Source organism: Nerophis ophidion, linkage group LG10 (genome assembly GCF_033978795.1).
Source record: "Nerophis ophidion isolate RoL-2023_Sa linkage group LG10, RoL_Noph_v1.0, whole genome shotgun sequence".
NCBI lineage: Eukaryota > Metazoa > Chordata > Actinopteri > Syngnathiformes > Syngnathidae > Nerophis > Nerophis ophidion.
The window spans coordinates 64,290,216-64,306,204 of record NC_084620.1 but is presented as its reverse complement, the minus strand read 5'-3'; the positions used below and the strand labels follow the sequence as shown (position 1 = coordinate 64,306,204).

Genomic DNA, 15,989 nt, shown 5'->3' with positions numbered 1-15,989 from the left:
CTCACAGAGCTATTTAAACCCGTTTCACAGAGTAATGAAGACAATGGGAACCGCTATCGTTCTCGCGAATATCCAATGGCGTTCATCCTAATGACAAGAATATGGGCGTGCTGTGAAGACATGTACAAACCGATTGTTAGTCCGGCAACACGTTGTGTGCAGCTTCCGCAATCACACGTACAAGATTGAAAGGCAAACTGGGTGATACAGAGTACACTGATGGTTGTAATATGAACAACTTTAAGACTTACTAATATGCGCCACGCCGTGAAGCCACACCGAAGATTGACAAACACATTTCGGGAGAACATCCTCACAGTAACACAACATAAACGCAACACCACAAATACCCAGAATCCTTTGTATATGTGACAATTCCTGAATATATTTGCTGCTGGTGGCCATGATTATAAACAATGTTCAGATGTGAGGAGCCGACCAACCCGTGACGTCACGCGCACATCGTCTGCTACTTCCGGTACAGGCCGAACTTTTTGATCAGCGACCAAAAGTTGTGAATTATATCGTCGATGTTCTCTACTAAATCCTTTCAGCAAAAATACGGCAATATCGCGAAATGATCAAGTATGACAGATGGAATGGACCTGCTATCCTCGTTTGAAGAAGAAAATCTAATTTCAGTAGGCCTTTAACTGTATTTATAACAAACACGGCATTTTTTATTAGAGTAAGCCAGCGTTTGTGGGTGTTTTTTTGCAGAGGCAAAAATATTGTTTAATTTCTTGGAATAAAATTGAATTAAATGAATGTTTCTGCCAATATGGAGGATTATGTACTGTATCCGAGATGAAATACTTCTCTAAACTGGACTTTAAGACAATAGGAATGTTGTCATACAAGGATAGCTATTGCTGCTTCAGATACAAATACAAAAGGGTAACATACACTCACAATAATTGATTTATTGTTTTAAAAGCAAATGTGTGAGGTAATGCCGGCGTTGTTCTCCCAAGGATGCGTCGAAGCGATGAACACAACGAGGTAAGTTAAAGGGTATTTATTTAATAATAAAATGCTATGGTGTAAAGAGAAAAGGTAAACAAAAGACGCTAGCGTGAAAGCTAGGATAAAACACAAGGAAAACTAAAACTTGGCACGAGGACACAAAAGACTAAACAAAAACTTTCAGCATGAAAGCTGGAATATAAAGTGGCTTAGCATGAGAGCTAGCGAGAAAATACATACAGGAGAATGATGAGTCGTCACGGTTGCACGTAGGCAAATTAGGATCCGAGAATGAGTAAACAGAAAAGGTGAGCTTAAATCGGAGGGTGAAAATTAGTAGCAGGTGTGCGGGGCCAGACTAACAGGTGGACTGATGCGTAACCATAGTGATGGACAAAAACAGGAAGTAAACGGGTCAGACTGAGAATGAAACAAAGATGGAAAAAAACATGTGAAGATCTGAGCAGCAGATCGCAACAAAATGGGACCAAAGAGTATTTAATAACTTTATCAAATACTTTGTGGACCCATTTATCATATCATATCATTATGATGACATTTTTATGAAAGCGAATAACTCCCTTTTTTTTCCTGTTACTCAAATGTGCAACCTAAATCAACAATGACTAGAGCTGCACATATGAATTTAAGTTAAAAAAAAATAAAAAAATGTATGCCTCAACTGGTGTTTAGTTCACCGCATGTCACTGCTTCACATGTATGTGTGTGTTACACATATAAACTAAATAAATATTCAACTATGTTGTCACAAAGTCTATGAACTGCAAAAGTGACTATTCATTGAACTTTAAAGATGGCCACTAAATGAACACATAATGGTCACAATATGGCAATGTTATCCAGAACGCATTTCTGCTAAAGTGCTGCCCTTCGGCTACTTTCAGACTTAATCAAAGAATTTTTTTTTTTTACTACATCAAATATATTTCCAGGTAGTGTGGATCATTTACTTGCAGTCAAGGTTCGATTTCGGAAGAGTACCAATAAAACTGACCAATATTATGAATACTGGAAAAAGCTAGACAGACAGTCAGAAACTACAGAACTCTTTCTGTAAGTTCAAACTTTTCACTCTGCAGGATTAAGAAAAAGGCCTGATGGCATTCACACAATAAATAAATGAATTTAGGTGTCAGGATAACGTAGTGAGGGCATTCACACAATGATGTGGCAATAAAAAAGCGAGCAGTCAAACAACCTGCATAGAAACCTTTTGACAAAATGGAAACAACCTAATGTCGCAAATAGGGATGATGTTTGATAAGAAATTGAATTCGAGCCTATTATCGAATCGTCTTATCCAGGGGCGCTCACACTTTTTCTGCAGGCGAGCTACTTTTCAATTGACCAAGTCGAGGAGATCTACCTCATTCCTATTTATAATTTATATTTATTTATTTATGAAAGAGGCATTTTTGTTAACAAGTTAATGGTGTTTAATGATAATACAAGCATGTTTAACACACATAGATTCCTTTCTTTCATGAAGACAAGAATATAAGTTGGTGTATTACCTGATTCTGCTGACTTGCATTGATTGGAATTAGACAGTGGTGCTGATAACGTCCGCATTTTCAAATGGAGGAGAAAAAAAAGTTGTCCTTTCTGTCCAATACCACATGAAAGCGGTTGGATTTGGCATCTCATTTGTCCAACTTGCATACTTGTTTTTAAACACTTTGTTGTGAGAGTAGCATATGTGTGTGGCCCTTTAATGTCTGGCAGCAGGTGAGTGACGTCAGTGACTGTGCGGGTGGGCAAGCAAGTGAGAAAGCGGTCGCTGAGGGCGGGGGAGAAATACATTGGCATCAAACTCCGTAGCTTGCTAGCTTTCTGAGACTCTTATTTTGTTAGCACAGGCAGGATGAAACAGGTCTTTTATGGTGAACTGTGCAGTCGGTCTTTAGAGTTTTGACAGTAGGTACGGAGTCTCTAGAAATAAAATGTGTTTCTCTGCGTCCGCCATGTTAGTGATTTTTTTCTTAAATATGAGCTCGCAGCAGCCAGCGTCATCTCACAAGATCCTCGGGTGCCGAGAATGTCAAACAACTGACGAAAGTGAAGTCTTGGTATGATTGATGATTGCTCATTTTTATGTCTATTTTTTAATGCATGGCTTGAGATCGACTAACACACCCTCCGAGATCGACCATTCGATCGCGATCGACGTAATGGGCACCCGTGCTCTTATCGAACCGATTCCTTATCTATTCTCTTATAGAGTCCAGATAGGTTGTTGTACATGCAAAAAAACAACAATATGTGGTTGAACAAAAGCTCACTTTTATTATATAAGAAAAAAATAAAATCTAATAAATATCGACTGTTACCCCCTAAAAAAAAATAAATAAAATAAATAAATATTGATTGTTGTTACCAAATGTATATTAAGTGGGATTTTTCAGAAAAACAAATATATACAGTAACACAAAAACAACCTGTCTTTCTGATCACTATAGGTGTATAAATAATAATATTGTTAAAAAAACAAACAAGCCCTTGGGCACAAAACTGAAAATAATACAGCTCTCCAAAAAAGTGCACTTCTGCTACTATTTGACATAACTGTTTGTTATGATGCTTTGACATTTTTGCACGTTATTTCTTTATTGAAAGAAAATTTTTATGAAGAGAAAAGTTGTTTCCAAATGTGGTTACAATGCTAAAATATGAAAATCTAAAGCTAAAAAAAGAAATACACTTTATGGAGTTAACATGATTTCTTTATGAGCTAGGGCAGGGGTCGGGAACCTTTTTGGCTGGGAGAGCCATGAAAGCCAAATATTTCAAAATGTATTTCTGTGAGAGCCATATAATATTTTTTAACACTGAATACTTATTCCAAGATGGCGGCGCCCGAACGGGCTGCAACATTGCGGAGCTCCTGCTAAAGATGAAACATTTGGCAGAAATACCGGACAATTCCACAAACTTTATGGCTGGCTCACATCGTGGTCACTCCGTGATCACGTACGACCGCCAGACACTTCTGGATGTGGACACATCGGGCCGTTTTGGACCGATAGACACTTGCGTGCTAGACTTGCTAACTAGCATGGGAATACATCGGCGGCTACATCCAGCGGCCTGTGAAGCAGGGGAGTCTAGTAGCAGCGGGGGCCGTCTACGGAGCAGACGCCAGCGGTGTGATCGGAAACGCGGATGCCGAGCGGGGCTAAAAACAAAGCAGAAGGCTAATCCCCACAGAACACCACTTTCCTCCATCCCGAAGACGGATTTAGATGGAAAATGCGAGACTACTGGTCTGGGTAAGGAGTCTGTTAAATTAGAACAAGTTTTTTCTGCTTTGAGTGTTTCAGAGTTGGACATGTGTTTTACTGAGGTGGCTAACTATGATGCGTGCAGTTTATCAAAGCAACAAACAAACAATCGGAAAATCCCCGTTACTGAGGTGGCTAACTATGATGCGTGCAGTTTATCAAAGCAACAATCAAACAATCGGAAAATTCCTGTCGTATCAATTCCTAGATATGGTCGTAACTATACTAAATGCACCGGGCATAATAAACACAACATTATTAATATTGCTACTACGGATAATTTGATCAAAAACTCCCTAAAACAGCCCACTACCTATAATATAGGTTTTTTAAACATAAGATCATTGTGTCCTAAAACGTTGTTAGTTAATGATATTATCAGAGACAACAATCTTAACGTCATCGGTCTCAGCGAAACCTGGCTTAAACCAAACGACTTTTTTGCGCTAAATGAGGCATGTCCTCCTAACTTTACACATGCGCATATTGCCCGTCCGCTCAAAAGGGGTGGGGGGGTTGCACTAATATACAACGAAAACTTTAACCTTAGTCCTAACATAAATAATAAATATAAATCGTTTGAGGTGCTTACTATGAGGTCTGTCACACCGCTGCCTCTACACCTGGCTGTTATCTACCGCCCCCCAGGGCCCTATTCGGACTTTATTAATGAATTCTCAGAGTTCGTTGCTGATCTAGTGACACACGCCGATAATATAATCATAATGGGGGACTTTAATATCCATATGAATACCCCATCGGACCCACCGTGCGTAGCGCTCCAGACTGTAATTGATAGCTGTGGTCTCACACAAATAATAAATGAACCCACGCATCGCAACGGTAATACGATAGACCTAGTGCTTGTCAGGGGCATCACCGTTTCCAAAGTTACGATACTCCCGTATACTAAAGTATTGTCCGATCATTACCTTATAAAATTCGAGGTTCAGACGCATGTTCGTCAAACTAATAATAATAATAACTGCTATAGCAGCCGCAACATTAATACAGCTACAACGACAACTCTTGCTGACCTACTGCCCTCGGTAATGGCACCATTCCCAAAGTATGTGGGCTCTATTGATAACCTCACTAACAACTTGAACGACGCCCTGCGCGAAACCATTGATAACATAGCACCGCTAAAGTTAAAAAAGGCTCCAAAAAAGCGCACCCCGTGGTTTACAGAAGAAACTAGAGCTCAGAAATTATTATGTAGAAAGCTGGAACGCAAATGGCGCACGACTAAACTTGAGGTGCACCATCAAGCATGGAGTGATGGTTTAATAACCTATAAACACATGCTTACCTTAGCTAAAGCTAAATATTACTCAAATCTCATCCACCGTAATAAAAACGATCCTAAATTTTTGTTTAGTACGGTAGCATCGCTAACCCAACAAGGGACTCTTTCCAGTAGCTCAACCCACTCAGCTGATGACTTTATGCAATTCTTTAGTAAGAAAATTGAAGTCATTAGAAAGGAGATTAAAGACAATGCGTCCCAGCTACAACGGGGTTCTATTAACACTGACACGATTGTATATACGGCGGATACTGCCCTCCAAAATAGTTTCTCTCGTTTTGAGGAAATAACATTAGAGGAATTGTTACAACGTGTAAATGGAATAAAACAGACAACATGTTTACTTGACCCTCTTCCTGGGAAACTGATCAAGGAGCTCTTTGTATTATTAGGTCCATCAGTGCTAAATATTATAAACTTATCACTCTCCTCGGGCACTGTTCCCCTAGCATTCAAAAAAGCGGTTATTCATCCTCTTCTTAAAAGACCTAACCTCGATCCTGACCTCATGGTAAATTACCGACCGGTGTCTCACCTTCCCTTTATTTCAAAAATCCTTGAAAAAATTGTTGCGGAGCAGTTAAATGAACACTTAGCGTCTAACAAGCTATGTGAAACCTTTCAATCCGGTTTCAGGGCAAATCACTCCACGGAGACAGCCCTCGCAAAAATGACTAATGATCTATTGCTAACGATGGATTCTGATGCGTCATCCATGTTGCTGCTCCTCGATCTTAGCGCTGCTTTCGATACCGTCGATCATAATATTTTATTAGAACGTATCAAAACACGAATTGGTATGTCAGACTTAGCCCTGTCTTGGTTTAACTCTTATCTTACTGATAGGATGCAGTGTGTCTCCCATAACAATGTGACCTCGGACTACGTTAAGGTAACGTGTGGAGTTCCCCAGGGTTCGGTCCTTGGCCCTGCACTCTTCAGCATCTACATGCTGCCGCTAGGTGACATCATACGCAAATACGGTATTAGCTTTCACTGTTATGCTGATGACACCCAACTCTACATGCCCCTAAAGCTGACCAACACGCCGGATTGTAGTCAGCTGGAGGCGTATCTTAATGAAATTAAACAATGGATGTCCGCTAACTTTTTGCAACTCAACGCCAAAAAAACGGAAATGCTGATTATCGGTCCTGCTAGACACCGAACTTTATTTAATAATACAACTCTAACATTTGACAACCAAACAATTAAACAAGGCGACACGGTAAAGAATCTGGGTATTATCTTCGACCCAACTCTCTCCTTTGAGGCACACATTAAAAGCGTTACTAAAACGGCCTTCTTTCATCTCCGTAATATCGCTAAAATTCGCTCCATTCTGTCCACTAAAGACGCTGAGATCATTATCCATGCGTTTGTTACGTCTCGCCTCGACTACTGTAACGTATTATTTTCGGGTCTCCCCATGACTAGCATTAAAAGATTACAGTTGGTACAAAATGCGGCTGCTAGACTTTTGACAAGAACAAGAAAGTTTGATCACATTACGCCTGTACTGGCTCACCTGCACTGGCTTCCTGTGCACTTAAGATGTGACTTTAAGGTTTTACTACTTACGTATAAAATACTACACGGTCTAGCTCCATCTTATCTTGCCGATTGTATTGTTTTCCCGGCAAGAAATCTGCGTTCAAAGGACTCCGGCTTATTAGTGATTCCCAAAGCCCAAAAAAAGTCTGCGGGCTATAGAGCATTTTCCGTTCGGGCTCCAGTACTCTGGAATGCCCTCCCGGTAACAGTTCGCGATGCCACCTCAGTAGAAGCATTTAAGTCTCACCTTAAAACTCATTTGTATACTCTAGCCTTTAAATAGACTCCCTTTTTAGACCAGTTGATCTGCCGTTTCTTTTCTTTTTCTTCTATGTCCCACTCTCCCGTGTGGAGGGGGTCCGGTCCGATCCGGTGGCCATGTACTGCTCGCCTGTGTATCGGCTGGGGACATCTCTGCGCTGCTAGTCCGCCTACGCTTGGGATGGTTTCCTGCTGGCTCCGCTGTGAACGGGACTCTCGCTGCTGTGTCTTGGATCCTCTTTGGACTGGACTCTCGCGACTGTGTTGGATCCATTGTGGATTGAACTTTCACAGTATCATGTTAGATCCGCTCGACATCCATTGCTTTCCTCCTCTCTAAGGTTCTCATAGTCATCATTGTCACCGACGTCCCACTGGGTGTGAGTTTTCCTTGCCCTTATGTGGGCCTACCGAGGATGTCGTGGTGGTTTGTGCAGCCCTTTGAGACACTAGTGATTTAGGGCTATATAAGCAAACATTGATTGATTGATTGAATACATGCATTTTTAAGAGCAACATTTTGAGAGTATAGCAAGTCTCTTATTATACTATAACACTGTTATTCTAAAGTTAACCAATAATAAATATAATACTTTTTACCATTATTGAGACATCTTGAACAGGTGTGATAGAATGTTTTATAATTTCAACGTTATTTTGAACACTGTAATAACCAGCGGAATTATTAATTACTTATCGTGTTAAGCAATGTCAGCTAAGATTTATCTGAGAGCCAGATGCAGTCATCAAAAGAGCCACAGGTTCCCTACCCCTGAGTTAGGGAATATAACAACTACACTACCCAGCATGCAACAGGAGTGGCGAGCATGCACGGTAGCCTCAAAAAGTGTTGTTGCATGTCGTCACCCGGCAGTAAACGTCAAGAAGTCAGCCAACACGCCTCGTCTGCATTATTTATAATTAGACTGACAACACTTATACAGTGTGATTTTTGCTTTGTTTACAAGGAAAGCAAAACAAAAGTTAAAAAAGGGGGCTATGTTGTATATATATTAGAGATACGCGGATAGGCAATTATATCATCCGCATCACCAAAGTCGTCATTCACCCGCCGTCCACCCGAACCAACATTTTATCAGGACCGTGCCCGCTGAAATACATCAGAGGTCGACCGCCTTCACCACTCACAGCGCTATTTAAACCTGTTTTACAGAGTAATGAAGATAATTGGGGCCGCTGACGTTCTCGCAACTACCCAATAGCGTTCATCCTGATGACAAGAGTATGGGCGTGCTGTGAAGACATTGCCTTAGACACCTTCAACAACATGTACGAACCGATTGTTAGTCCGGCGACACGTTGTGTGCAGCTTCCGGAATCACACGTACAAGATTGAAAGGCATACTGGGTGATACAGAGTACACTGATGGTTGTTGATATAAACAACTTTAACACTTACTCATATGCGCCACGCTGTGAAGCCACACCAAACAAGATTGACAAACACATTTCGGGAGAACATCCTCACAGTAACACAACATAAACGCAACACAACAAATACCCAGAATCCTTTGTATCCGTGGCACTTCCTGAATATGTTTTACAACCCCGCGCCCCCAACCCCGCCCACCTTACCTGCTAGCGGGGTGTATAAAATAGTCAGGAATTGTCACGAATACGAAGGATTCTGGGTATTTGTTGTGTTGCGTTTATGTTGTGTTACTGTGAGGATGTTCTCCAGAAATGTGTTTGTCGTTCTTAATTGGTGTGGCTTCACAGCGTGGCGCATATTACTAAGAGTGTTAAAATTGTTTATATCACAACCATTAGTGTACTCTGTGTCACCCAGTATGCCTTGCAGTCGTGTGCGTGTTGCCGCGGAAGCCACACACAACATGTTGCTGGACTGACAAGTAGATCGTACATGTTGTAGTAGGCGACAAAGCCATTGGCTTCAAAACACGCCCTAATACTTATTACCTGGGTGACTGCCGGCAGTCATTCAAGAGAATAATAGCGTCTCTTATTGTCTTCTTCGCTTTATGACATGGGTTCTAAATGGCTCTTTGAATGGCAAAGAATACAGGTCACAGAACCATGTATATCAAATATTTCCGGATGGTTCAACCGCCACCCGCCCGAATCTAATTAAAATCTATTTTTTCGTCATGTCAAGCGCCCGACCCGCGGTTTATCCGCGGACTCCGTGGATGAGACCGCAAACCGCGCATCTCTAATATATATGTATATATATATATATATATATATATATATATATATATATATATATATATATATATATATATATATATATATGTATGTGCTGCGGTTGCTTTAAGAAGGTTGCGACAGCTGCCTTAAAGGAGGTGCGTTGCTGGCCTGATTGCTATGTTTCCGGTTGGTCGTAAAAGTGTCAGTCATGTGTTTGTACCCTGCTCAAATCTCTCAGTAAAGTTATTCATTGAATTATGTCTTTTGTTTTGAACTTTATTACACCTTGGAGCGCTTTTTCCCGTCCGTTGTTTTCCTGCTTTCGCTATCTGCGCCTAATGACTGAGCTACGTCACGTCGTTTCTTGTGATGTCTCTCGGAGCATTTCTGGTCGGGACTAGGGCTGGGCGTATCGATACCAAGTATCGATACTATCGATACTTGGTGAGTATCGGTATCGTATCGATACTGGCGTGATGGTATCGATACTTCGCCAAATTAAGCAAATCACTCCGATTTTTTTAAAAATGTGAGCGCAGCGCAGCGCTCCTCACCACTCCACCCTCCTCCCTAGTGATGGGTCGCGAACGAGATTTAAAAACACTTTAAAAAATTCATTTTCAACCCAAAATAAAATAAAATAAATACAATTAACATGACGCTCGGTGCGTTCGCGCACACACATCAGTATAATTCGCTCCGAGGTTCACTCGGACACGCGCACACACACACACACACACACACACACACACACACACACACACACACACACACACACACACACACACACACACACACACACACACACTTGCGTGCGTTTCCAGTGCGACTTAATGTCTTGGTTGTAAACTGTAAAGTATTTTATTGCACTAAAATAACGATAAGAATTTCTCAGTTCTTTTGTTTTGTGTTCATTTTTACAACTGTTTAATAACTAGTGTTTTCTTTTTTTTCCCTTAAGTTCTTGTGTGTTGTGAGGCGACTAGCCAAGTTCAGGATTTGTTTTCACCTTATTTGCACTACTTACTTTATTGTAATTGATATTATTACTTTTTTATTTGAATTTCTCAGTTCTTTTGTTTTGCGTTCATGTTTACCACTTTGTTCAATAACTAGAGTTTTGTTATTTACCTTAAGTGTTTGTGTGTTTTGAGGCAACAAGCCTGGTTCAGTAGTTGTTTGCACCTTATTTGCATTACTTTATTGCTATTGATATTACTTTTGTAATAAATATTTTACTTTTTGACTTAAATCGTTGTCCTGTGTTGTATTATTATGATAATCAATCAACAGTAGAAGCATTTAAGTCTCACCTTAAAACTCATTTGTATACTCTAGCCTTTAAATAGACTCCCTTTTTAGACCAGTTGATCTGCCGTTTCTTTTCTTTTTCTCCTATGTCCCACTCTCCCTTGTGGAGGGGGTCCGGTCCAATCCGGTGGCCATGTACTGCTTGCCTGTGTATCGGCTGGGGACATCTCTGCGCTGCTGATCCGCCTCCGCTTGGGATGGTTTCCTGCTGGCTCCGCCGTGAACGGGACTCTCGCTGCTGTGTTGGATCCGCTTTGGACTGGACTCTCGCGACTGTGTTGGATCCATTATGGATTGAACTTTCACAGTATCATGTTAGACCCGCTCGACACCCATTGCTTTCCTCCTCTCCAAGGTTCTCATAGTCATCATTGTCACCGACGTCCCACTGGGTCATTATTGTCACCGACGTCCCACTGGGTGTGAGTTTTCCTTGCCCTTATGTGGGCCTACCGAGGATGTCGTAGTGGTTTGTGCAGCCCTTTGAGACACTAGTGATTTAGGGCTATATAAGTAAACATTGATTGATTGATTGATAAAGGCAAAAGTACAAATTAGTTTTTCAAAAGTATCGATACCCCGAAGTCCCCCCCCATCAGATGACGACACTTCCGGTATCGGTATCGGCGATACTGGCCGGTATCGATACCTTAATTTGCGATATTGCCCACCCCTAGTCGGGACGGATTCGAATAAAGAACCAACTCTTTTTCTTTACTATAGTGGTCTCGATAACAGGTACTGGTTATCAAAAAGGGGTTCGAGTCCGAGGACTCGGTTCTTTTCTTATCGAACAACCGGGAAAACCGGTTTCGAGTATCATCCCTAGTCGCAATGTACCAAAAATCAATTTGCACTCTTACCGCAAAGTCTAAGGTGAAGGTCCACCGCTGCTCCGGCTGATTGTAGTTGGCCTCCATCGCCGCATGATGCGTAATAATAATTCACCAACAGCCTGCGTAGAATGTTCGTGGGTCAGCGGGGGTTAACACAACACATTATTACTTTGCTACTAAATGCTGGGAGGGTGAGATTAAAGGCAGTTTTAAATAATATACACTCTGTGGATTTTATCCCCGGCTTCAAGCTGTTATGCTAAGCTAAACCATGGCCAAATGTGCAGAGGTATCCCTGTAGTGTCTTTGTGTCAGGACTAAGACTTGGATTGTTTTCCCGAGGTGCAAAGCGATTTGAGTGGACTTTGGGGTTTGTTTTTCCAGAAGGCAAAGGAAAGTTGGCACGGGCAAGACCTGAATGTTTTTGGTTTTATATTTATTTATTTTTTGTTTTTATTCAGTCATTGGTGGAGCATAATATTGTTTTTTTTTAATATTGTTTTTAACATGGCTGTGCAGCCTTTTGGAAACCTTATTGTTGTTTAAATGTGCTATATAAATAAAGTGGATTGGATTGGATGTAAATACATCATTTATTTTTACACTATAACTTAAAAACAGGAGCAAACAGAAGGCGCGCACAATGGCGGAGAACAAACTTGACTAATAAAAACAAACAAAAACTTGCACTATGGTATGAATAATGAACTATAAACAAAACTTACTTGGCATGGAACTATGAAACACGGCATGACGTGAGTAGAGGTATCGAGGGTGATAGATGGTGGTAGAAGGTGGGATACGGTGATAGACGGTGATTTTGTCAGGACGAAGAACAGAAACAGACCGCTTAAACAGCAGTGACATAGTCAGTGAAAACAGGTGCGAGACATGAGGACAGGTGAAAACTAATGAGTTGTTATGGTAACAAAACAAACCAGTAAGTGCACAAACAGGCACTGAGTGTCCAAAAAACAAAAAGAAAATGACGTATGATAGATTAAAAGGGGTTATATTATGTTTGTTTCTATATTTAAAACAGTTCCTTGTGGTTTATATTACATGGTGCTTCGGTCAAAATGTTGGGTTGATTATGTTTTACTGACCATCTTCAAACTTTTTGAAAGTCGGCGTTTTGAGGGTGGTCTTAAATTGCGACCATCTTCTCCTCGTCAGCCATGTATGAGTCTTGGCGCTTCAATATGGAGTTCAAACTATACGCTACGTCGGAGTTGGCCAAATATTTTGACTCGGGGGCCACATTGAGAGAGAAAATGCGTCTTGGGGCCAATAAATTATATGCACATATTCAGCTGTACAAATCTGCTGTCCAGTATGTGTTTGATTCCCTCTTTTCAGGAACACATACCAAAAGTCACAATATCTGATAGAATTCTAAAAACAAACCACCTCAAAAAAACGGAATGAAACTTTACAGTTTTTAACTAAATGGGACACCAAAAATGCACACTAAAATAAAAAAAATGGGTTATTTACAATTTAACTATGAACAATAAAACACTGAATATTAACAACATATGAACATCTTTTACTTCTCAGACCATCTCCTCAACAGACATCTTTTACAATCAAGCAAAATGTAACAAACCGCAAAATATGAATACAAAGTGTAATTAACACCTACAATATGATATATTATCACTTTTATGCAGAAATATGTTGTAAAAATCTGCTTTTGTATCTTTTTCTGACAAGCGTTTCGAGCTGGCTGCTCTGAAAACAAACCCCGCCCACACTTTGTTCCTGGTTTGAGCTACTTTGACGTAGATTACCGTAATAACTCTCATAACACTCAAAAGCACAGATTTCAACCATTGAAACACTTTCTATAGTTCAAGACGTTGTAATTTAAAAACAGCACTGCACATCATAAGGGTGGCGACAGTTTTGATGATAAAGGTCTAAAAAAAATTATGTAGAATGTCAGGTGGGCCAGATTGAAAATCTTAACGGGACGCATTTTGCCCAGATCTGCGCTACGTTCTAATAGCAACAGTGCACGATTTTAGAATGCATGTACCTGTACGAGCCAGTCTGCCCCACAACAAGAGGATGGAGCAAAAGAAAAAGGAACGTATTGACTACAGTGGTGGACTTGAGCAAAGCTGTTTGTGTATAAGTAGTAAATATTTGTCACATGGGCTGAGGTGGGTAGAGTACCCAAAAATTGTACCCAAGAGTACTGTTACTTTAGAATAATATGACTCAAGTAAAATAAAAAAAGTAGTCATCAAAATAATTGTGTAATGGTAAGTAATTATTCCCTAAGAAAAAGTACTGAAGGATTGAGTAACTTTTTATTTATTTAGTTTTTAATATGGTTCTTGTACTACAATTGTTGTGTGTGTGTGTGTGTGTGTAACAAATCATATTCAATGTACTGCAACATGTTTTCTCCAGCTTGAAGTAGAATTTGAAGTAGAAAATCCTTATGCTGAAATGCGAACATTTCTACTAACACAGATGACAGCACATTATATACAAGTTATTTTTACTAGTTTGAAAGTTATCATTGAATATTTGTTTTTTTGCCACCTTGTCTGGCGTCTTGTCACTTTTTAAAGTCAGTTTCGATGCACTAAATTAGTCTGATTTGACGAATAATTCCGTTTCTTCTACTTTCACGGCCACATGTGAAGTTGTAGTTGCCATGCGCCTTTTGTACACCAGGTGGCAATTGTCAAAGAAGGACTTGGACGTGGGTTGTTTCTGTGGCGCAAAGAATAGTTGGCACGAGCGAGACGTGAACGTGAGTACATTTTTATTGAATAATCTAGAAAACTAAAAAAAAAGGCAACAAAGGGCGGAGAGGAGACTTGGCTAATGAAAAAACAAAAGACTAGTACAAAGGTTTCAAACTATAAACATGAACAAAAACACTTGCACTGTGGCATGAATAGCAAAACTTACGTGGCGTGGAAAAAAACAAACAGCATGGAATGGCATGAAGGAGTTGAGGTATACGTGGGTAAGGTGAAGTTGCCAGACTGACTACTAGGTAACTGTGGTTTAAATAATAACTATGATCATTACAAACAGGTGTGAGGGCTGAGGACAGGGGTGTGACATGAGGGCCAGGTGAAAATTAATGAGTTGCCATGGAAACAAAGAAAACAAGGAAGTGCAAGAGCAAAAACTGAATGTCCAAACAACAAAACATAACAGGACCAAAACAAAACTTGATTTCCTGGGCGTGACAGTGACAGCAATGGTGGTCATTTCAGCTTGTTTAGCTCTATTAGATGTAAATGGAGTAGCAAACTCTTTTCTATTTACAGCCCTCTGAGGTAAATATCAACATTAACTCTTTCCACAGGCTAAAAAATTTGAAAATAGAATAATGAGGTGGGCGGGGTTGGTGGGGGCGGGGTTTTGTGGTAGCAGGGGCGTGTATATTGTAGCGTCCCGGAACAGTTAGTGCTGCAAGGGGTTCTGGGTATTTGTTCTGTTGTGTTTGATGTGTTTAGGGGCGGCATGGCATAGTGGGTAGAGCGGCCGTGCCATAAACTTGAGGGTTGCAGGTTCGCTTCCCACCTATAGTGAAGTGAAGTGAATTATATTTATATAGCGCTTTTCTCTAGTGACTCAAAGCGCTTTACATTGTGAAACCCAATATCTAAGTTACATATTTAAACCAGTGTGGGTGGCACTGGGAGCAGGTGGGTAAAGTGTCTTGCCCAAGGACACAACGGCAGTGACTAAGATGGCAGAAGCGGGAATCGAACCTGCAACCCTCAAGTTGCTGACACGGCCACTCTACCAACCGAGCTATACCGCTATGCCTCTTTTCTATTTGCAGCCTTCTGAGGTAAATATCAAAATATTTTTTTTTCCACAGGCTAATAATACATTTCAAAACAAAATAACAATAATGAATGAATCAAACATTCAAGCCTTGAAGTAGCATAAAGAAAGTGCATGAATAAAACGTTAATTCTTGCTCAGTGGGCTACACTGATTTGCTTTAACAACACTTATATAACTTAATAATGCAAAATCAACTTTGAAAAAACACCAAAGAAATACAATTTAAATAAAAAATGTAATGCCTCTTTTCTATTTGCGGCCCTTCTGAGGTAAATATCAACATTAACTTTTTCCACGGGCTAATAAAATGCTACTAATAAACCAGGGCTCGTAACATTCAAGCTATGGCGCCTAACAGATAAGTACAACTTTACCCTGCTTTTTGATGTTGTTGGTATACTTTGAGTATGGTTAAATGACACTTGTGGTTATTAGGCTCATCAGGGACAT

At 40.4% G+C, this 15,989-nt stretch overlaps 1 long non-coding RNA gene across 1 annotated transcript in view; it reads right to left on the bottom strand.

Moving 5' to 3' along the window:
- LOC133561185 (uncharacterized) overlaps positions 1-15,989 on the bottom strand; it is a 180,678-nt gene that overhangs the window by 77,647 nt on the left and 87,042 nt on the right. Inside the window, exon 3 of the long non-coding RNA XR_009808602.1 lies at positions 11,739-11,830. This is a non-coding gene — a long non-coding RNA (uncharacterized LOC133561185). The remainder of the gene's footprint in view (positions 1-11,738; positions 11,831-15,989) is intronic.